Source organism: Callospermophilus lateralis, chromosome 17 (assembly GCF_048772815.1).
Source record: "Callospermophilus lateralis isolate mCalLat2 chromosome 17, mCalLat2.hap1, whole genome shotgun sequence".
Taxonomy (NCBI): Eukaryota; Metazoa; Chordata; class Mammalia; order Rodentia; family Sciuridae; genus Callospermophilus; species Callospermophilus lateralis.
In genome coordinates, this window is record NC_135321.1 from 36,354,599 (window position 1) to 36,377,877 (window position 23,279).

Below are 23,279 nucleotides of genomic sequence, written 5' to 3' on the forward strand. Positions count from 1 at the left end.
AATAAAACTAGAGGAAGTGTCTGTATTCCTGAAGAGTGAAAATTCAATGAATTCATTGGTTCAACATCCACAAATCTGTGACTTATCACATTACATAGGAATGGGTACAAGAAGTAAAATGAGGCTAAAAAGGAAAAATAAGAAGGATAACTCGCTCTTTTTAAAATAAGTAGATGTTTACAAAGCTTTTTTGACTCAGGGTGTCCCTGACTCATCCTTTCACCATATTTATTTTGCAAAAATGCAAAGTTCAGATTTATTTATGCACATAAATGTACTTCTATTTTATATTATGGATGCAATGCAATAGGTGACAAATACACATTCTATTTCACTTTTTTCTTTTTAGACTTTGTTTTCTTTAAGCTATTCTGTAATAAAAGCATCTGCTAAATATGGGAGTTTTTAAAGCATTAAGATAATACCAAGATAACTATAATATCCCATTGCTTGGCTTTCTGAGAGAAAAATACTAATTGTTAAGAAAGGCAAAATGACATTTTTAAAATAATGTGTGAGATTAGCACAAACACATAAAAATAAGTGAAAGAATATATAAAGAAATAACCTAATCAAGTCCATTTTTTAAAAAAAACTTGGTATCTTTCAATTTAAATACCCAGAAAAGGGGGCGAATATGTAATTTTATTGCCTAGTAAGGCACAAGACAGGACCCTGAATAACTGAATTAATGAATCAAATTACTTGGCTACTTAGAAGTAATGATTTAATCACCAATATTTAAGAGTTAGTCTTTTATAGATGAGACACAAAAAAGGTCAACATCATATTTTCATATTTTGTGATGGAAAATTCTGGCTTCCATTTAAACATAAGCTTTGAATATTTCACTACAAAAAAAATTTTAAGATGATTTTTGGCTCAATCCGTGTTAGGGCTTTGCTCTTTATGGAGATAGGAGAGTCCTATATGAGAAATAGTATAAGCCAACTTTTAAAAATTTTTCTAAATTTTATAAGTGGGCATAACAAAGGCACACAATAAATATATGATGAAAAATTTATAAGTGGTCCCCAAAATACAAAATCAATTCAACATCCTTATAACATCACTTAGGTATTCTACTTCTTTTGATTCCCACAAGCTATATTCAATTTTTAACTAATAATGGATCATATTTGCTGCCAGCAAAATGAGATCAAAGTTACACTTTGAGGTCTCAACATTTTTAAGAGAAAAATCTCATCCAGCTTTAAGACTTAGGGTCCCAAGGTCCTATTACATAAACAATCAGCTGTTTTCCTTCTAGCACCACACTGATATGTAAACAATCCACTATTTTTTGATGGCTGAGATTTAGGTTGTGTGTAGTGAAATAATTTAATTTAGTTGTGTCTTGTGGACTCTTTCCTGTTATGCTATCCAACATTCTGAACAAGATTTGTTGAAATACGCCAGTTTTCCCACACTATAACTACATTTTGATTAAGAATCTCTCTGATAATACACAGCTGATTCACCAAACTTAAACTTTTACTGTGTCTCTTTTCATAAGTTTGTCTCATTTGGCGAAAGAAAAATTAAAAAAGAAAATAAATAGATTATCCCCTTTTCAAAAACAATGACAACCACCAGACAGACAAACCTGTTTTTTGTGATTCTACCTGACATACACAACTTCAAGTTATAGAACAGAGAGTCATTAGACAAGGATTCTAAGATTAAGAGTAATAGTTTTTTAGAATGGAAAAGAGTAAAACGAAAGAAAAAGGAATTGTTGAAGGAAAAGTTTCTCAGAGTAATTGCTTGTTAATTCCTTAATCATATAGTAAGTGGTTTCTATGTATCAGTTACTGAACATACAGAAATGAGTAAGACACAATCCATGTCATTAGAGGCTCCCAGAATAGCAGGTAAACTATGCAATTAAGGAAAAATACAGTGAAGGTGATTTATGAGGTCAACCTTGAAGGAGAAGAAGGGTTTGCCCACAAAGGAGAGGAGCGATAGGCATTCTGGGAAAAATGAAATTAGTGGGTGGATTAGCACAGAGGTATAACAATATGGAACATGTTCTAGGGGCAGTAGTTCCATGCCAGTGAAATATGAAGATAACCAGCAAAGGAGACAATGTTAGAGAAATGGGTTCAGGCTTGTAACAGACCTTGGAGGACATACCAAGGAGATGGAGCTTTATTTTGAAGGCTCATGGTGAGTCACTGAACATTTTTAAGTAATCATTGGTGTCTATGATATTTAGAAGATATCTGTGTTGGTTTGAGTGCAGGAGATGTGAGTTGGGTGGGGTGGCACTTTGAATGGAGCCCAGAGGCACACAAATAACTGTGAGACCATAGCAATCCCCAAGTAAGAGGATGAAGACCTGAAGGAGAGCAATTGCAAAGAGAAAAGAACAGAAGAGATTTTTTTTTAAGTTTTTTTTTTTTTTTTTTTTTTTTTTTAATGTGGTGATACTAAACATAGGCCAAAAGAAAGCTGGAAGAGTCAAGGTCAACAGCTGAGAGTGACAGTAGTGGGACTGATGAGAGATTAAAGAGATTACCATGGAGGGTGGCCAGCTAGGGACAAAGAAATGAAATGTGAAATACTGTGGACACTCACATCAAGTTGGAAAACACATATCTTTCAATCAGCATGTATATGCAGTTTCTCCCCAAAAGTCTAAATAAATCAGGTCATGACAAAAAAAAAAAAAAAAGAAAGAAAGAAAAACATATCAGAAAAACTACCTGAAACCACTAGTGATATAAGCAGACCATCTCTGTCTCTAAGTCAAGGAGTTAAAAACAAAAATGATTATAAAAGTAGTAGAATGAATTTCCATCTCTTGTAACTGTAGTCAAATAATTTGGACCAGCACACCTAGCCAGGTTAGTAAAACTATTTGAAATACAAAAATAGCAAAGAACTAATAAGATGATGAGAATTTAGAAAATGAAAATTTTGAGGGGAATCAGAGGTCAGAGAGTTAAGCTCAGTTTTAAAAGGGTTTGCCCTTGGGTATTTGACCATCAGGAAAAAAAAAGACCTGAGAAAACAGCTTTATTTCTGGGCAGACTGGTGGGCTCATGGAAAAGTCCCTTAAATAGGGACTTTCACTAAGTAATCTAACTTCACATCTGGATCCCCAAAGGCCATAACTTTCTTTAGGTGATGGAACCTGAAATAAACAAAAGCAGCACAGATGTTCAGTTTTGTTTCTTGTCACATTTGTGATTCAAGGAGCCTTAGGTGTTGTACTTCCTCTAAGGTGATTCTGGTCTGAGATCGCCCCAGGTGCCTGGTGGGTGCAAACCCAATTCTTCCGTGGAGGAACGCACCCCTCATTATGCCTCCACTTACTCTTACAAACATGCTTTAAGATACATTTCCAGCCTATACCAAAAATATCCAGGTTACCAAGAACATAAGACACTCTGAATGAGAAATGGCAGGATTGGTAATAATAGAAACAAATCCAATAACACTTGAAATATTATAATTAGCAGACAATATTATATAACAGCTACTTTTACTATGTTTAGTAACTTTACTAGAAGCCAAGCTTGACAATTTTCAGGGAGCTAGAAATTATAAAGGTAACATAATACAGCAGACAAATATTTGCTTCTTTTACTCTTTGGCCACATGATTTAAAATTCTTACATCTTAGAATTTTATACTTGTATTATTTTTCTTTTGACACACTGAAAACAAACCAAAAGAACCCCCCATAAAATCTCATTCTGATAAGGCTGACATACTTGTTTATTTTTATAATTGAATGAGAAACATATTTGTTAAGTAAAAGCTATGCCCACATGTGTCTGTGTGTGTACTCTGTACAGGTGTATACATTCACAAACTACTTGAATGTGCTTTTCTTCCAGGTGCATTTTTAATGTCAAACATTCAGGACACAGCTGGTAGTGCAATAACCCCAGGCATCTGATATGACTGGGGGAAATTTACAAAGGTACCATCCACTCATAGGATAATTAGCTGCATTTTTTACAACCTAATGAGTTAATTCCAAGTATTACTAAGGGTTAGCCATGATTTAAGAAAGACTTAAGCTCTTCAAAGATTAGGCATTTATACTGAAATGCAAATATTCCTGATGAATTGAGTATTCTGACTTTAAAACACACTACAGCGAGATTCTTCCTTAAGGACGGGTCTCAACTGTTAACAAAAGAACTGCACTGAGCTATGATTCTCCTTAGGGATTTTGAAGGAGGAGGAAAATGGGAGGGGGAGGAAATAGTGGGCAGAGAAAGAGGGAGGGAGACCAAACCTGAGCTCTGCCAGCTTCACATTTTGTTTGGACTTGTCATATCATTTGGTAGTTGTAAAATCAAGTGGCTCTATCAAGATAATGTCCATTTTTTATCTTAAAAGAGTAACAGGGCATATTATTCATTCTTGGCAAAGTTGAGTGAAAGATCCATATTAAGTCATTCATTGTTTGTACCTAGTTGAGTCAACTTAATTCATTTGAATCTGTTCTCTTTAATAGTGTAAAAACTGGTTGGTTACATTTAACAACTGTTTGGCCCCACATTCTGTAATAAGAGCGTCAGCACATTTATTTTCCCCATATAAAGTAGAATTTCCAATTCACACCATGTACTCTGACTATTATGGACACTATTTATTCAGCAGGAATGCTGTGCAAGTTTGGAAAAGATGTCACTAAGAGCAGAGGGAGCGGTCACTTGACAGAACAAGAAACAGAATCTATACATGGGCAAAACATGAAGAACTCAAGTTTGTCATTCTCTCTTTAATGAAAAAATCCAGAAACACAGCACGGCAAGAGTTAGAATTAGACAACCCATTCCCTCCTCCTCTTCTCTCAAGCTCTCTATAATCAGAACGCCTCCATTCACTTAGCAAACATCAGCTCTTTTGGAAGGGGAACCTGCTTGGAATTAATGAGGTAACACCAAAAAATAACTTCTATTAATAAATTGTTCTCTTCACTGAAAATTGCTTGTGTTTTTTTTCTCAGCTGCTTTTTTTTTTTTAAACAGAAAACTTTCTAGTAGCTTCTTATGCACTTGTAGACCACCCTTAAAGTTCACCTTTCCCCTCCCTTTTTTTTTCTTGAAAAATATATTTTCATTTTAAAATTAGGAAGTGTGTAGTAACATACAAAGGAAATAGAACTCCATCTCAGGTAATACAGTTTCATCCAGTGACATAAGGAACACAGTAACATTCCGTGTATATAGCAACAGAGAACTACTGGTACGTAACTCAATATTAACACAGGGTGTATAAGGGTTAACAGAGGATAAAAACTAAGAAGGGCACAGGAAAAACTGTAGTTACAGACCTGCAATGTAAATTCTAACACTAAACTCAAATACTGTATTTCATTCTGCTACACAGCATGCACAATACCAACTATCTCAAAAAGGTAACCAAATTACACGCAAAACTACAAAAATCTTCATGATTGGCTTTTCATTCTCACCAATAAAAATTCAGTATTAACCTTCCCAGAGAAAGGATGCACCTTAAAGCCCATCTTTTCACTTACCCTAGGGTGCGTACATCATGATCTCTTAAATCCTTTTAATTCCAGTACATCCAGAACTTACATGAATTCTTAGCACATTAACTGGAAGAGCAAATTTTAACCAAATTGCTAATTGCCGCAGAGATCATAACAGAACTCTCTGATATACTAGGGACAGATATGAGTTTAAAATCCAGCTCCTAGATCCTGGTGTGCACTGTGTCTATCTTTAACTTGAAAATGATTTGGTTTCACATTCCACTGAAGTCCCACTGGCAGATGCCTTTGGTAAGCTCACCAATGGCAGCCTTTCAAACGCCCTCCCTCACCCCCCCCCCCCCCCCCGCCCTCCAACAGAGCTTCCGCCTTTTGATCTATTGCTGATTTACTCAGCTGTCTTTTTTACCTGTCTCTGCGTGGGTAAAAGGAGATGCCTTCGTTGATGGCTATTACGGAAACACTTGGAAGCTGAAAGACCAGCCAGAGGACTCACTGTGCCTCCCCTGCCAGCCCCTCCCCCTACTCACTGCCAGAAACCAACTGACTTCCAAACTTGGCTGCCTGAAAAAGAATGTTCTCTGATTGGCATTCCTGGAAGCAGAAAGCAAGGCAGCTCAAGTTTTGTACTGTTACTCAGCATGAATAACTTCCCAGGTGCACACAATACAAACAAGTAACACTTCTGCATTTTGTTTCATAAGTTTGAGGAGCACTGAGCAACATTTGGGGACACTAATGATATTTTTGTAGGACAGTACTTAAGTTCTAATATCCACATATAACCGTACCCCAAAAGGCTATGGCTGTTGTTTAAAAACTAAATTGGCAAAATTTTGGTGACAAGTTGAGGAAGTGATGGTAAAAGAGTTGGGACCCAGTGGAAGGACATAGGACCATGTTTCCTGCTTCACAGTATTCTGGAGGACCTACTATTTCATCTGTGGATTTTCTGTGAGAGAAAAACTTGCTTATGGGAATTGTGGAAAAACTGCTTTTAGTTGACCTACACTCCAAACAGCAGGAGGAAGAAATGTTCTACCTCCCTATTGAATATTCTTTTTTAGGACTCTTGCAAAACTTTAGTGAGAGGAAAAGAAAAGCGTGTGTGTGTGTGTGTGTGTGTGTGAGAGAGAGAGAGAGAGAGAGAGAGAGAGAGAGAGAGAGAAGGAGGAGGAGGAGGAAGGAAGGAATCTGAAAGATAAGATTGAATGAATGGAAACTAGGAAAAAGGCACTTTTCACCAAGTAGTGTCTGGAAAGAATTAATAATGGGGAGTGCCTTTAAATCAGCACTGATAAACCTGTGTTTAACATTTATTTAGTGGTCACTGGGGTCAAAAAGATCTGCAATTGAAAATAATTTACCTCTTTATGTTCATAATAGTGAATTTATTACATGCAATTCAATGGACCACACAGTGTCTTCAAAGCATGATAAGGGCTTTATAATTTTGGTAATTAGACCCATCACAACCCCAAGCATTGCCAACTCTTGGCAACTGTCAGCTGGCTGGGTTCTAGGTGGTGGTGTGGCTGCAGCTGCTCCTTGGGACTTACAGGGACATCTCAAAAATATTCAAAGTCAAATGGTTGACTTCAGAAAGAAAGCTGGTTTTGTTTGTTTCTGGTTTTAAATTTTGTTTTTTATTTTGGTTGTCTTTTACTTGATTTTTTAAAAAGAAAAATTTAAGGGAGGAAGAGTAGAAACATGCCTTATTCTTATCCTCAAAGTTGATTAGCTTAGGGAAGTGCAGGCTCTAGGCAATGCTGCTAGATAGGAGCATCTGTCATTTTTCATAGGTTAAAATATACATTTCATAGCATTTTCCATAGGTTGAAATGTATTCTTTTCCACAACCATTCTTCATTTTCAATAAACATTTTCAAATTCTTATTATGTGCTATTTATGACATTCATAAAAAAGTTAATTAATAATAAATCCATAAAGAAAAGGAAAGAAAGAACTCCAAAGGGAGCCCAGAGAGCAAGCATCATTGTCCCTTGTCTGTTTTGCTCTCTATCAGATCACACTCCTTGGCCAGGTTGGTTAAGGAACAGCATCAAAACCCAGAGCATGCAGAGCTGGTGGCAGGTTATCCGGGTCACCTCCGGCACACTGTTCACTTCTGTCTGTCTTTGGGAGAACACCAGCACAAAACTGAAACTCAAGAAGTGTTTGTTGAAAATAACAACTACCTGTGTAAAAGTTTATATTTCAACCTATGGAAAATGGTTATATGTTGGCCCACATTTTAGATAAAAGTAGTTTTCATTTATCTTAATTATTTTAGGAAAAAAAATCTCTCTTCAATCAATGAACCAAGAGATTATATGGAATATATATTCTGTATTAAGCACCTAACTGAAGCCAAAAATAAAAAGGAGATGTTAGGCCTTCTAGTATTTCCCATTAACTATAAACTGTAACAGTTTTCTATATTTAATGTCACTGGCCCTTCTTAATAATGCAAACATTCATTCATCAAGGAATTTCTCAGGTTCCCAACTTTACCTCTGCTTATGTTTTCATCTGTGTCAATCCTAGAAATTTAGAAACATTTACAACAGTGGTAGGAACATCAGTCCAGATGTTAGCTAAGTGAGTATATAATGAATTCTTTTTCTTCCTCCACCCACCCCCGAACCTTCACAAGGCAATTGATAAGATTTATGATGGTTAGAATTCAGTCTTTACCATGAGTAGATATTGTTTTTCTCTTTTATAACAACTAACAGGAGAGTTAGGACTGATCAGAAAAAATAGCTTCCAGGGCTTGTTTCCAAGGAAAACTGGGCATGTAACAGGCAAATCAGATGCCCTTAATTTATCGTGAATGAGCAGCTCAGTTCTCCAGAAAAAGACTGTGTTAGTATAATCCTGGAGATGGCAAATGCTGGTGCAGGCTTCTTGAAGGTCTAAATGAGGGGTGCAAACTCACGTCTTAGTTGATCTGTAAGACATTCATGTGTATAAAAAAACCCGGTCACTCAAAAGTAAATGGTCCTATGAAATATGGCACTTGCAGGTAAATGGATGGAGGTGGAGAATATCATGTTAAGCAAAATAATCCAAACCCCCCCAAACAAAGGATGAATATTTTCTCTGACAAGTGGATACTGATCCATAATAGGGACGGGGTGGGTTAGAGAAGAATGAAGGAACTTTGGATTGGGCAGAGGGGAGTGAGGGGAGGGGAAAGGGTGTGGGGATGGGAAGCATGGTGGAATGAGATGGGCATCATTACCCTACATACATGTATGATTACCAGAGTGACTCTGCACCGTGTACAGCCAGAAGAATGAGAAGTTGTGTTCCATTTGTGTACATGTGTCAAAATGCATTCTACTGTCATATATAACTAATTAGAACAAATTAAAAAATATTTTTAAAACAGTAAATGGTCCTTTCTAATTTTATCCTGCCTACTGTCCTTAAGAGACAAACACAAGTGGCATTCTTAAGATTTCACAGTTAATTTTTTAATTGTTTACATCTCATTTATTAAAAAAAAATCTATGCCAAATGTGGATGTGTAACCGATGTGATTCTGCAATCTGTATTTGGGGTAAAAATGGGAGTTCATAACCCACTTGAATCTAATGTATGAAATATGATATGTCAAGAGCTTTGTAATGTTTTGAACAACCAATAAAAAAAAGAATTAAAAAAAATTAAAAATAAATAAATAAAAATTGGGGGGAAGGATCATAGTTTTGTTCAAAAGAAAAAATTACAATAAATGTAAGTAGTAGATGTTAAAAAATAACTAAAATAGATACTACCCAAGAAAAAGTACAAAAACTACACACACACACACACACACACACACACAGATACATACGCTGGTGATTTGCCAAGAAAAAGTAAACTATATGAGATGATGGTATGTTAATTTGCTTGATAGTAGTCATCATTTCACTATATATATGTGTATCACTACTTATATGTATATCAAAACACCATGTACATGTCAATATATACAATAAAAAGAGAAAAGGAAACAGAGCTGTGAAATCCTATTAAATACTAATCAACTTAAAAACTGGATGAAATGGATACCCTTTGTGGATATCTATTGTACGAAAATAACCTCCATCAAGGAAAAGGTCATATGTATATATATACTAATGTTAACATATTTGGTAGAGAATAATGATAATTTTAATGACAACAAAATGGCACAGGATAATGTTTAGCTTGAAAATCACCACATACATGCACCATGATTTCAACTTTATTAGCACATTTGCAGATATATAGAAAAAAGTTTAAGCTAGAAGGAATCCTATTAAAATGATTTATAGGCCATTTAAAAAAAAATATTATCCTTTTTTTATCTTCTTAATGAGGTTATTTTACCTTGATAATTTACACACACACACACACGCACACACACACCATACAAATATTTATGTAAAAATAAACTCAACTTTTTCTCATCCCCTCACTCTCCTCCCTTGTCTTGAAGAGGCATCTCTATTTCTCTTCTTTGAGTCTTTATTGTGGGTGGGTTTGGAAAGGGCAGCAGAGGGGAATGGAGATGCTCCCTCTCTCATGTGGAAAAACACATGGGTTTTAAGAAAGAGCATGGAAGGAAATACCTAAGAAAAAGAACAATTTAAAAGAAATGGTAAGAACTCAGGAAGACACAGTGGGACATTTCATCTGGTACATAGAAGGTGTTGGGGTGGTGGGACAGACTGGGAACCACTGTCACTTCCAATAGGTGGACTTTGAGGAGAGCAAAATCTAAAGAGGAGATTTAGGATATCTAAAACAGCAAGCCATATCTTTTGTGATTTCTTCTCATGAAACACTTAAGAGAGGTCTTTTCTTTTCAAGATTGAATAGTCAAGTTTGTGTGTCTTTTAGACACTTCATGATATTGAAATAGATCTTAAATCTATAGATACATTCTACTGCATAAATAATTTTGAAAGGTTAGTGCTAATTGTCAGGTTGTTATGGTTCTTAAAATTAGTTTTCTTTGATATAGGTAAGAAATCATTTTACCCTCATCTAAATGAGCTTTCTGGATCTTCTTCCTCTACTTGTGTTTCATTTCCTGTATCCCTTTCAGCTCCTGTGATGCATCTGTTCTCATTTCTTGTGATCACCACTTCATATAAAGTTACCAACCACCCTGGTTTGACTGGGACTGAGGCAATTCATGGGTGCAGGATTTTCAAAGCTAAAACCATGAAAGTCTGGACAAGTCAGGACCAGCTGATCATCCTATATATGTAATCTGAAATTTTTGCGGTCATAAGGATGCTAAAGACCAGCCTCTTGTGAATTAGGATATGTTTACCTCACCATGCTCTGAAAATATGAATTTCATAAACCCTGCTGTAGCTGCCCAACCTGGGAAAGCACAACCTCTGATAACCACTGTTGCTTCATTCCTATAGTGGGAATAATAATACCACAATGAATTGTTGCCAACCTCCAGGGAGATATGCAAACAAATTCAGATTACATAAGTGTATAAATCTATAACTTATGTCAAGTGTGTTTTACAAAAATTTTATATAAACTTACCTGTAGTTATTTTTCAAAACAGCTTTTAGATGTTTTAGATTGAAAACAATGGAAACATACAGAGGAGGTACAGCACTTCACAGTGTGGCATAGAGAACTGGAAAGAGAGAGATTGATAGAGGGAAATGATTTTTTCAGAAGTATCTGTTTTATGATTTGATATCTCCCTAAATGTTTTAATTGTTTTTGAGAGGCTCTATAGCCCCAGGAACAAGCAAAGCAACACATTTGCAAAAGATTTGGATTGTCTTCAGTATGGAATATGGATATTTTAATTTATTTTTTACTTAGGCTGAGGTGGGTGTGTTTTTCCTTTGTGGAACATAATGGCATCCATCTCTAGCATGTGTGACCTTCTCTCAAGCCTAGAGAAGTCCTCTGTCATATCAGCACAAGCCACATCTGATGCCTCTTAAGAAGTAAGGATGAAATCTGGCTTGGGAGCAAAATGAAAATGTATTTAATGTCATTATTTAAAACTTATGTAAATTTTCATAATCCAATATCCAATCCACATTTAAAACCTAGTTGAAAAATTGGTTCAAATCCAAGTTTTTAAAGAGGTATCCAGGGATAAAAATAGGGCAGTCCTGTTATGTGTGATAAACTAAAAAGACAGGTGAGAGCCAAACTGGATGGAGTTTGGTAGTTATATCCTGCTTATTCATTTGGGAGCAGTTTTTTTTGGTTTGTTTATTTTTTTGTTTGTTTTTTTGGTCAGATTAACAGATAGCTATCAACATTTTTCAGACTTGTTTTGCTATGGAATCTTTTGTTCAAAAGCAAATATCTCATTGAAACTTAACAAGGACAAGGAAGGGATAGCTTCTTTTGCAGAAGTTTGGATGTGAGGCTAGTGGCCTGGCCAGCTCTGCCCACTCTTTCATTAGGCAACCTCCAGGGACCTAGAAAGCACAGCTTGAGAACCACAGAGCTCTCTAGAAGTCACTTAAAATTTTTAGCTAGAGCCCAGCATAGTAGTGCACGCCTATAATCCTAGCAACTCTGGAGGCTGAGGCAGGAAGATAGCAAGCTCAAAGCCAGCCTCACAATTTAGTGAAGTCCTTGAGCAACTTAGCAAGACCCTGTCTCAAAATAAAAAATAAAAAGGGTTGGGGTTCAGTGGTTAAGCACCCTTGGGTTTAATCCCTGGCACCAGAGGAAAAAAAAGAGTTGGTACATATTAATAAAAACTCATGCAGATATTTTTTAAAAGCCAGAGAGTTAGAAAGTTTAAAAGACAGTGCCAGCTGCCCCTCAACACCTTTGAATCCAGACGCAACATCCTTCAGTTCTCAACTGTTAATTATGATGATGATTCTATGCTCCTAAATGATACTCTCATACACCTCCTTTTTTATGTTTCAAAAGTGGTTATTATCTTTCATCTCTGTCTATGGAAGACAGGGATTCAACTACTACACACTTCATCTAGTGTGTGAGCTCTCTCTCTCAGCCTTGCTCTTTCTGTTTCTTTCTCCCTCTGTCCTTTTCTAATTCTCACATCACACACACACGGACACCCTCATACACACAGATACAAAGAACACACAAAGCATGTGCATGCACACACACACACACACACACACACACACACACACACTCCTCTTCCCTCAATTTTCCCAATTTAATTTCACAACAGTTTTAGATGAAGCACTAATCAGTGGTTACATTATTCTGGTTTTGTATATATTATTCAGATGTAAGTCACATGGGTTCTGCTTTTATTTCTTTTATGGTTTTCTTTTTCCTGACATTGGTTGAGTCACATTTTGTTTGCTGAATTTCCTATCTGCTCATCATTACATCTTCTCAAACCATCCAATATAATATGCGCCATTTCTGGTAATATCGTCAATTATTCTTTTCTCCCACACCCTATGCTTTGGTGGTAATCTTGCTATTGAGCTGACATCCTGTGACAGCTGGAGAGACACCCTTGTCTTTCTGTATTATGGAGTTCTTTGCCTGGATTTTTTGCTTTCCTCTTTTATGATGGGTGGGTAAGAGAAGATACTTTCTCGTATCTTCCCAAGAAAGATGTCTGGGACAAATGAATTTTGGGAGAGCTTATATGCTTGAAAATATTTCTCTTACATTAATGATTAGTTTGACTAGATACAGAACTTATTGTTCAGAAATACTTTTCCCTCAGATGGGAAAAATAACTTCTAATGTTCAATTGCACAGCAGAATAACTATGGTTGACCCCAATTAATTTATATATTTAAAAATAGGTGATTTTGAACGTTCCCAACATAAAGAAATAATAAAGGCTCAAAGTAATGGGTATATACGTTACCTTGACCTCATCATGACATATTGTATACATGTATAGAAATTTCACACTCTGCCTTGTCAATATGTACGATTGCTGTGTCACTTAAACGTAAACTTCCCCCACTTCCCAAAAAAGATTTTTCCTGCAAAAATTCCAAGAAATTTACTGTCTTTTAGTTTCTGATGTTACTGAGAAGGATTTTGTTTCCTGATGCCTTTTATTTGAATTTCCATCCTTCTTCTTCCCTCTGTCCTGCTCTCTCCATTTCATTCTCTTTTCCACATCTGGGAAAACTTATTATTTCCTCTCTGGTCCTGGTATTCTTCTATCTCATGACAATATATCTTCATGCGATATCCCCTTCTATTCTTCACCTGCTGATTATGTTTGAAACTGAAGGAACTTTAACTCATTCTTCCATTTGTGGAAAATTTTGTATATAAAATTATACATATATAAAGATGTTTATAAGATATATAAAATTTATATTTATATAAATAATTTTATATATAAATAAAGTCAATTTCTGACTTCTAGTTCCTCTGTTCTTTCATTCTGAAACTGAACTCCTCTCAATTCCTTTCAGTTGGATAACACACCCCCTTAGACTGGTACTCGTTGTTTTCTTTCCTGTCTATTCATCTTTTTTCTGTCATTACCTTTCTAGAAGAATTTCTCATGTCTCTTCAGTTGACAATTTCTACTGACATGCTTTTAATTTCCAAGAATTTTATTTGTCTCTAATTGTCCCTTTTTCATCACACCATGTTAAGTTTCATGGATACAATTTATTTTCTATAAGAACATAAACTTCAGTTTTTTTTCACCTGCTCCCTGCAGAGTCTGTGTTTCCTCCAATTTTTGGAGTTTGTGTACTTGTTTAAGACTCTTTATATGGGAGACTTTCCTCCATATCTGGAATTCCATAGCTGCCTGCTCAAGCAACATATTATGGACTAGAGGATATGACTATACAAACATTAGACAAAGCTGAGCTGTTTTGTGAAGCACCCTCGAGAGTAACTAGGTTTCTACTGGGTATTCAGATCCTCCAGAGAGGTGCACTCCCCTGTTCTGCCTACGTGTACACATGCTGGAGTGCCTGTGTTCTGGGAGCTGAGCTGGTAAAACATTTTGAAGGAAGGGAAAGCTGGTTTCTATTCAGCGTGCAGATTTCCACTTAGTCTCACAGAGCTCAGTACTTCATTTCACCCCGACCTGCTGCTCTGTTCCTGTCTTGTTGCTCTTGAGCCTGAGCCTGAGCTTGCTGACCTTGAGCTTGCTGACCTTGAGCTTTTCTAGTGAAGTACTGCAGAGAGTAGTCCTCTACCTGAAGGCTGAGGTCATGGCCAGGCTGCACAGATAGAGGAGGAGATCTGGGAGTCCAATTGCTCTGTTTAAGAGGTTCAACCAGTCCTGATTTTAGTTCCAAGTCCCTCCTCTAGCTTCAACAAACGCCTTTGCTGCTGTCTTGCATGTGTCCAGGGTTCTCTAGGGAGCCTTGTCTGCTTCCTGGTAGGATCTCCCCTGCAGACCCCTTGCTGTCACATCTCTGCTCACTAAATCAAATACAACTCACCGATCCCCTTTCCATTTCCAAAAAATGTCAACAGACATTTTTCTGCTGCTGTTTTCTCTCTTTGAATTTTTTCCACTGAATTTTAAAAAAGAATTGTTAGTATAGGGGTTGCTTAGGGAGGAAGCGGGTGGAACTGAGCAAGTGTTCCATCCACCGCTTTAATGATAATTCTCTGCCTTACTCTTTAGCACTATTCTAACAAAGGAAGGAATTTTCATAGTGTCCCCCCAAAAGATCTGGCCAAATTCAGCACGTGTGTGTGTGTGTGTGTGTGTGTGCGTGTGTGTGCGTGCGTGCACGCCAATGTGTGTAAGGGGCAACATAATATTTCATATTTCTCATAAGTACATTCAATGTTAAATGAAAGCTAAATCCCATCAAGGCATATAATTAACTATATAAGACACAGTGAAGTATAACATTCAATTAAAATAAAGAGATCTTGTTTTTAGAAGTTACTTGTGGCCCCTTATATTAAAACTTTCATCATATGTCTGTGGAATTAAATATCTAAACATATATAATTATAAATAATTCCTTCATGTGCAAAAACTGTATACCTTAAAAACTGAAAATGCATTTCTTTTGTAACTGAAGTTCCACATAGACTATAAATTAAACCACAATCTAGTCAAGACAAGTAAAATTTTCTTGGCAGTCATTTTGTGCTTTCTTTTTTATTGGAAGGCAATGAAAAATCAGATAGTGAAGTCATTTCCCCTTTAAGTTATCACAGTCAATAGCATACGGGCCACATTTGTGAAGTTTGTTATTTGAGGCAAGCTGTGTCTTGAATCAATTTATAGGCTAAGTTTGCTCCTGATGTCAATCTGAAGGCATTCGATTTCTAGAAAACACATTGTACCCTATTTCTTCCAGAGCATCCCATTAGTATTAAACTCTAGGAAGATGTACACATTCTATGTTTCTGCAGCTGTAAAAATTGGCCTTGGGCAAAGGGCCAAAGGGCCTCCTTAGCATCTTGTATTTTCCTTCCACATTTCCTCTCTCTTTGGAAACTGCTCACCTATTTGTGAAATATTGTTTATTTCTATCAGTACTGCCCTTGCCCCAGCCAAAGGGAATGGGAAGATGGAGGGATGGGGCATGCTTTTGGTTTCACACCTTAGAAGGCTGTACTTCACTAGTCTTCCTCCGCTTATATCTTTCCCCACAGAGTTATGAGTTAGAAAATCCAGAGGCCCCTTCCATACTTGGTGTTGAGTGCTTGGGACTCTGGGGTTTCCTTTCCCAAAGGTCCTAAGATGTTTCCAGGTCAGTTCTCCCAAGGTGGACCTGACTCTAGCATGCGAAGCTGGAGCCTTAGGGGTGATGAACTGTGCTTGTCTGGTGGGATGTGGATGCAGAGATAATGAATCAAGCTTGGAGTAGTGTGCTGAGGAGTTCATGCACGCATGTCAAGCCCTTTCAGACACAGGACAGAACTAGGGGTGAGAACAGAAGGCAGAGTGTCATCTTTCTTAGACTTGCCACATGGAGAAGAATTTCAGTTTGAACTTGGTCTTCAAAGTTATTATGAAGACACATTTATCAATATAGGAAAACATTTGATTTAATGATTTTTCAAGTCTGATTTATAACTCTTAAATACTTAGACATATTTTCTGTGTGTCCCCATTTGTACTCCAGATCCAGGTCCTACAAATACTAGCATCAGGCCTGACAACCACCGCATTGCCCTTCTATTTACATTGCAGAGCCCAAAAGGCAACTGGGTATGGTTCAGTGTTTTCTCTACAAAAATTATCTGTTTTCAACAATAGATGAGCCTTTAATTGCATCAGAGAGCTCAAGACCCCCAAGAAGCTAAATTTATTAATTTCCAAAATGGGATTAACCCCTCCCTGGAGAGAGGATTCTCTAGTTCTTATCACACCTGGGGACACCATTAATGAAGATGTGGGTAAAGACAACTGGTCTGACTGGCAAACCTACAATTGGGAGAGTGTTACAAGTGGGAGAGTGTTACAAATTATAATCCTGTGGTCCCCCTGCTCCACCACAGAAAGGATGCATACTTTCCTGCCAACACCCTCTTACAGTCCGTTACTGAGTACATGGGGGGTGGTTGATACAGGCTGAGGGAGGGCAAGGAAGTTGATGTCAACCCCTCTAGGTGTATAGACCTTCACTTGGCACACTGTGGAAGCTCTCCAAAGGCAGAGGGAGGTATCATTAAGGCTGGACAGCAGAAGAAGGAGAGATCTGTTGGCACCTAGGCTCTCTCTAGGCATCAAGACATCTCTGAAGCATGGGCAATCCATCTTGTTAAACGGAAAGTCCTAGTCCTCCCTCAATACCTCTAAAGCCATTGGTGAACCAGATTTAACTAAAGCTACAGCAAAGCTCAGAAACAGATTTAGTGACCATCAGAATAACCCAGTCCCCCGGCCTCCCCGCAACATACACACATTGGCATCTTGATAGAGGAAAGGGTGAGCCCTTTTCTGGGGGTAAATATTACTGACTACTATGGTTTTACCATGAAGACTGATATATAATAAAAATTGTAAAACACACGAAGCAGACAAAAATGTGACTCCTAGAATAGAAATAAAACAATAGAAGCCAACCCACAGATGGCCAAATGTTGGACTTAGTAGACAGAGATTTAAAAATAAACTATGGTAAACATGCTAAAGAGATATAATGAGCGAGTAGGAAGAATGCACTAAGAGTTGGGGAGTTTCAACAGAGGTATGAGCACTTGGAAAAAGACAAAAATGAGAATGGTAAAAGAAAATTATGTGTCACAAATGATGGATTCATTCAGTGGGCTGACCAGCAGAATGAATCAGCGGAAGAAAGAATCAATAAAATTTAAGACAGGTCAATAACATCATCCAGACTGAAACAGAGGGGAAAGAGTAAAGAAGACCTGTAACTATGACACAATATCTAATGTTCTAACGTGTGTCATTAGAGTTTCAGAAGAACACAAAGGAGAGATGGGACAGAGAAATATTTGAAGAGATTACTGGTGAGCATTTTTCAAAATTGACAAGAGATGTCAATTTCATATACCCAGATATGAAAAACAACAAAACAAAACAAAACGGAATGAAACCCAAGTGGAATAAAAGCAAACACAAACCAAACACATAAAACTACCACCAACAGTGAGGATACACTGAAGCATTTTATAATTAAACTGCTGGGACAAAAAGACACATATTAAATCTTTAAAGCAGAGGGGAAAGTTTTACATATAGGGAATAACTTGGAGAATGAGCCTAGATTTTTCATGTAAAATGCTGGATGTCTGAAGGCAACACAATGATTTCTGCCTGTATTGAAGGGATTTCAGAAAAAAAAAAATCTGCCCACAGGATGGTGAAATAAGACAGGGAAACATCGAGAAGGGAAAGGAAGTTTTCTAAGGTAAAGGGAAAAGATTTTTGATAAAAGCCTGGATCTACATGCGGGAATAAAAAAAAAAAAAACATGAGACAGGACAAATGGATTATTATCTGAGTAAACATAAAAGATATTTAAAAAATCATTATCTACCTTCCTATGCACCTACCCTTGCAGCTACCTACTTACCTATAATTGTCTATCTACCTATCTATATTTTTCAAAATAATGATTATTTAAAGCAAAAATAGTGACATATTTTGTGTTCTTTACCTATGAATAAATATAATCAGTGCAGAGGACAAATGCCAGAAGTGAGTAAATAGAATCAGACTTTTTTATGGTTCTTAGACTAATATTTTAGTAATATTATTTAAAGGTAAAGAACGATAAAAGTGCATATTGTGTAATCTCAAGACATGGCTCCTGAAAAAAACATTTCTTTGAAGTATAGTTTTAAAAAGTCAATAGAGGAGATGAAAGAGAAGACTAAAATATTTAATTAATTCAAAAGAAGGCAAACAAATAAGGATCACAGGAGCAAAGAACAAACGAGATTAATAGAAAACGATTACAGAAATGTTAGACTTAAATGTAACAATAGCACATGTTATATTAAATGTAAATATATTAAATACTGCATTATCAAATTGAATTGAAAAATCAAAACTAAATTATATGCTTTTTGTAAGAAATATGGCTTAAATTTTAAAAATGCAGATTGGTTGGAAGTAAAAGAATGAGAAAGGATATATCCTAAAAACATAGGTGTACATTTGAAACATAGTAGACTTCAAAACAAGATACATTATCAGAGATAAAAAGGGACAATTTACAGTGATATATGGGTCAATTTATCAAGAAGACATAAAACTAAAAGCAAAGCTTGAAAATATAAGAAGCAAAAATGGACAGTGTTTTAGGGAGAATATACAAATCCATAGTCATTTAAAGATAAGCAGAAACCCTTTTAAGGTCTTTTATGCCAACACACACACACACACACACACACACACACACACACACACACACACAGATAGACTACTAACCACTGATAATCTGGAAGCACAGTGTGTTTGGGAAGTGTTCTTTGGGACCTCTCAAGGCAGGATGCTTCTCTAGGTACCTAGAAGTCTGATAGTGAGAAGGGGGAGTCTCAGCAGAGTTTTCTGACAGCCAGTCAGTTTGGAAGGTCCACACTTAGGAGAAGACATGCACCATGTCTCCCTTAAAGGTTTCCACAGGGAGCAAGTCATAAACAGCCTTTTCCATTTTCCTTGGGATCATTACAGACATTACCAATTTCTTATGTTTCATAATGGGACAGGTAAGGAAAAATGTGTTCATATCCTTATTCCCTTTTTAGTCAACTTTTGTATTGCTGTGACCAAAATGCCCCACAAGTCTCATGGTTCCAGAGGTTCAGTCCATGGTCAGCCAACATCATGGCTCTGGGTCTAAGATGAAGCAGAATATTATGATGGAAGAGCGTGGTGGAGGAAAGATGAGCCTTTCATGACATTCAGGAAAAGGGGCAAGGTAGGGAGGGACATACAGACAGAGGGGGCTATCTGCTGGCCAGGGGCAAAATATAAACCCCAAAGGCATACCCTCAGTGACTTATTTCCTCCCATCACACCCTACCTGCCTGTAGTTATCACCTAGTTCAATAGTCCTTTCAAATTATTAATCCATCAAATGGATCAATCCACTGATTAGGTTGTAGCTCTCATAATTTAGTTATAATACCTGTGAACATTTCTTCATTGTCTCACACTGGGGCTTTCAGAGAACATCTTATATCTAAACCATAACAGCCCCTCTCTGTGCTGGTTTGTCTTGACTGCCAATTGCTGGGCTTGGGTTCCAAGTGGATTGTTCTCGGTTCCCTGTACTCTATTGTGGCCATGGCTTACTGACAATCTGAAGCAGTTCTGTGGCAGCCACTTGTGCCACAGAGGCCACACACTAGGCACACAGCTTTACCATAGCTTACTCTGGCAGTTCTATGCAAGGCTGTGAGCCCTGTGCCTGCAGGTGTGAGCCAATCTTGGATTCTGAGATTTTCCTAGAGATCTGGAGCCATGGGCAGCTTCATGCAGCTAACTATAGAGGAAAAAACCTTCAAAAATTTTTTCTGGAGCTCGGGATGTGGCTCAAGTGGTAGCATGCTCGCCTGGCATGCGTGAGGCACTGGGTTCGATCCTCAGCACCACATAAAAATAAAAAAAGATTGTGTACACCTAAAAACTAAAAAATAAATATTAAAAAATTGTTTTCTGCCTGAGATGAAGAAAACATTAAAATTTGTGATAGGCTCTGGAATTTTAGCACTGGGGAACTATTTGCTGGAGGCCAGACTTGAAACAAAGTTATAAGGTACCAAGGCTGGAGACATAAATAGGCCCTTTTCTTATTGAAGTTAAAACACAATGGAATTCTATTCATCATTAAAAGAAAATAAAATCATGGCATTTGCAGGTAAATGGATGGAGTTGGAGAATATAAGGCTAAGTGAAGTTAGCCAATCCCAAAAAACCAAATGCCAAATGTTTTCTCTGATATAAGGAGGCTGATTCATAATGGGGTTGGGCAGGGGGAGCTTGGGAGGATTAGATAATCTCTAGATAGAGCAAAGGGGAGGGAGGGGAAGGTAGGGGACATGGGGGTAGGGAAGATGGTGGAATGAGATGGACATCATTACTCTAAGTACATGCATGAAGACACAAATGGTGTGATTCTACTTTGGGTACAACCATAGATATGAAAAACTGTGTTCTATATGTATAATATGAATTGTAATGCATTCTGCTATCATACATAACAAATTAGATTAAAAAATTTAAAAAAAGATTAATATGGGAAATATGAATATACAGAAGAACATGATTGTGAAAATAAGGGTAAAAACATTATATATATGTCATATATAAAAAAAAATATACAGGATCTGACACAAGAAAGAGTAAAGAGTGAGTTTTATAAATACAGGATCAGACAGAGACAGAGTAACTATGAATATATATATATATATATTTAATTATGGGGACAATTGAATAAATCCTATATAAGATATTGTGTGATATGTATGCAAACTTACATAAAAGATAGAAAATAAATATCAAAAAACCCTCTTAAAAAACAGACTTGCTAGGAAAACCAAAAGCGTGGAGGAAAAATTTAAATATGCAGATCAGAATTGGGTGATGACTGAGTTTATAAGAATGTAACATAGTTACTGAAGTATAAATCAAATCCCTCCAAGCCCAAATGGCTCAAACCAAACTGATCTTGGAATTTATGTCAGAAGAGTAAAATGCAACTATAGATACTACCGAAGAAAAGTTTTTCAGAAGTAAAAATTCCATTCTTTAGGAAAACAGAAAAATTCCTGGAGATTGAAGATAAAAAGATGGAAAGAAAGATGGGGAAAAGAGGGTTGAAATCTCAAGAGCATCTTTGGAAAATATTCTATAGGAGAAGGGTCATCAGAACTAGAGTCTTATTAAATACTTGTCAAAGATTACCAATTCTGTTTGCCGTCCTTAGAGATGATAGGAGTGATGGTGACCAGGAGCTGGGTATAATAAAAGGGTCTGAAGTTGGACACCACCTAGATGAGGAGCTTTGAAGAATCAATCAAAAAGTAATTAGACATATAGTAAATGGGCTGAAGAAGATAAAAGAGCTTACATATTATATTAAAACTCTCCAAAGTAATGGGGCATCATTAGAAACAGAAAATGCAAAGATGGAAAATGGAGTTCAAAAGCTTGACAAAAAACTAATGATAGAAGTGTATCAAGAAAATGAAAGGAAATCTCTCCTGAAATTAACTAGAGAAGAGAGGGTTTAGAGTGAAAAAAGAAATGTTTCACAGTGGATAGAAATATCAGCCATGCCCCTGAAGGGCTGGATACCTAAGAAAAATTATTTCCTTTTCATTGTACTCTTTAAGTAGTAAAAGCAATATATTATGATTTGATCAGCTGGACCATTATAACATTAAGAAAAACAATTTTTAAATGAACCATGCAACAACCAGACACTTTTCAAACTTAAAGGTCAAACTCGGTTTGCCAAAAACCTTTATTCTCTTATAGTTTAAGAATAGCCAGGTATAGTGGTGCATGCCTACCAGCCTAGCAGCTCGGGAGGCTGAGGAATAGGATCATGAGTTCAAAGCCAGTCTCAGCAATTTAGAGAGGCCCTAAGCGACTTAATGATACCCTATCTCTAAATAAAATATAAAATAAATATATTAAGGGCTGGAGATGAACCCAGTGGGTAAGCACCCCTAGGTTCAATTCCTACTACCAAAAAATAAAAAATTAAAATAAAAAAATACAGTTGAAGTATATTTATATAAAATTTTATTTACTTTTAAAAAAGGAAGTTATATATGCAATCTAAAAAACTTGAACTCACAGGGCTGGGGTTCTGGCTCAGCGGTAGAGTGCTCACCTAGCACAGGTAAGGCATTGGGTTCTATCCTCAGTACCACATAAAAAATGAAATAAAGATATTTGTGTAGCTACAACTAAAAAATAAATATTTTTTAAAAATTAAACTCACAGGAGCAGAGCGTAGATGGTGGTTGCTACTGGATGGATGGTGGGTGGGTGGGTAGACATTAAGGAGACAGTGATCAAAGGATAGGAAATCTCAGACAGAAGAAATAAATTCAAGAAATTTAATATACAACATGGTAACTATAGATAATAACAATGCACTATATTTTGAAAACTACAAGAGTGGATTTTAAGTGTTTTCACCATACAGAATAAATGAGGTCATGCATATGTTAATTATCTCGATAAACCATTCCACAAAACATCATGTTGTACATGATACAATTTTTGCTTGTCAATTAAGAAATAAAAAAAAAGGAACCTCCTCTTTATCCAGCCTTTTACTTGCCTTCCTGGGGGCTGGTGGTAATGGCATATAGAGTGTGCCTGTGTGTGGCCAGGCCTCCACAAAATGTGCCATAGACAAAATGCATTTTCTT

At 36.7% G+C, this 23,279-nt stretch overlaps 1 protein-coding gene across 13 annotated transcripts in view; it reads right to left on the minus strand.

Annotated features, from left to right (window-relative positions):
- The window catches only part of Dtna (dystrobrevin alpha), a 349,876-nt gene that overhangs the window by 246,667 nt on the left and 79,930 nt on the right, over positions 1-23,279 (minus strand). For 11 of the 13 annotated variants that reach the window (XM_076837178.2, XM_076837177.2, XM_076837176.2 and 8 more), the window contains exon 1: positions 5,510-5,700. The exons of 1 other annotated variant lie outside the window; for it this stretch is intronic. The gene's annotated coding sequence lies outside the window, so the exon portion shown is untranslated. Of the gene's footprint in view, positions 1-5,509; positions 5,701-5,894; positions 5,975-23,279 lie in introns of those variants that run through there. One more of the 13 variants, XM_076837171.2, reaches the window with a different exon arrangement.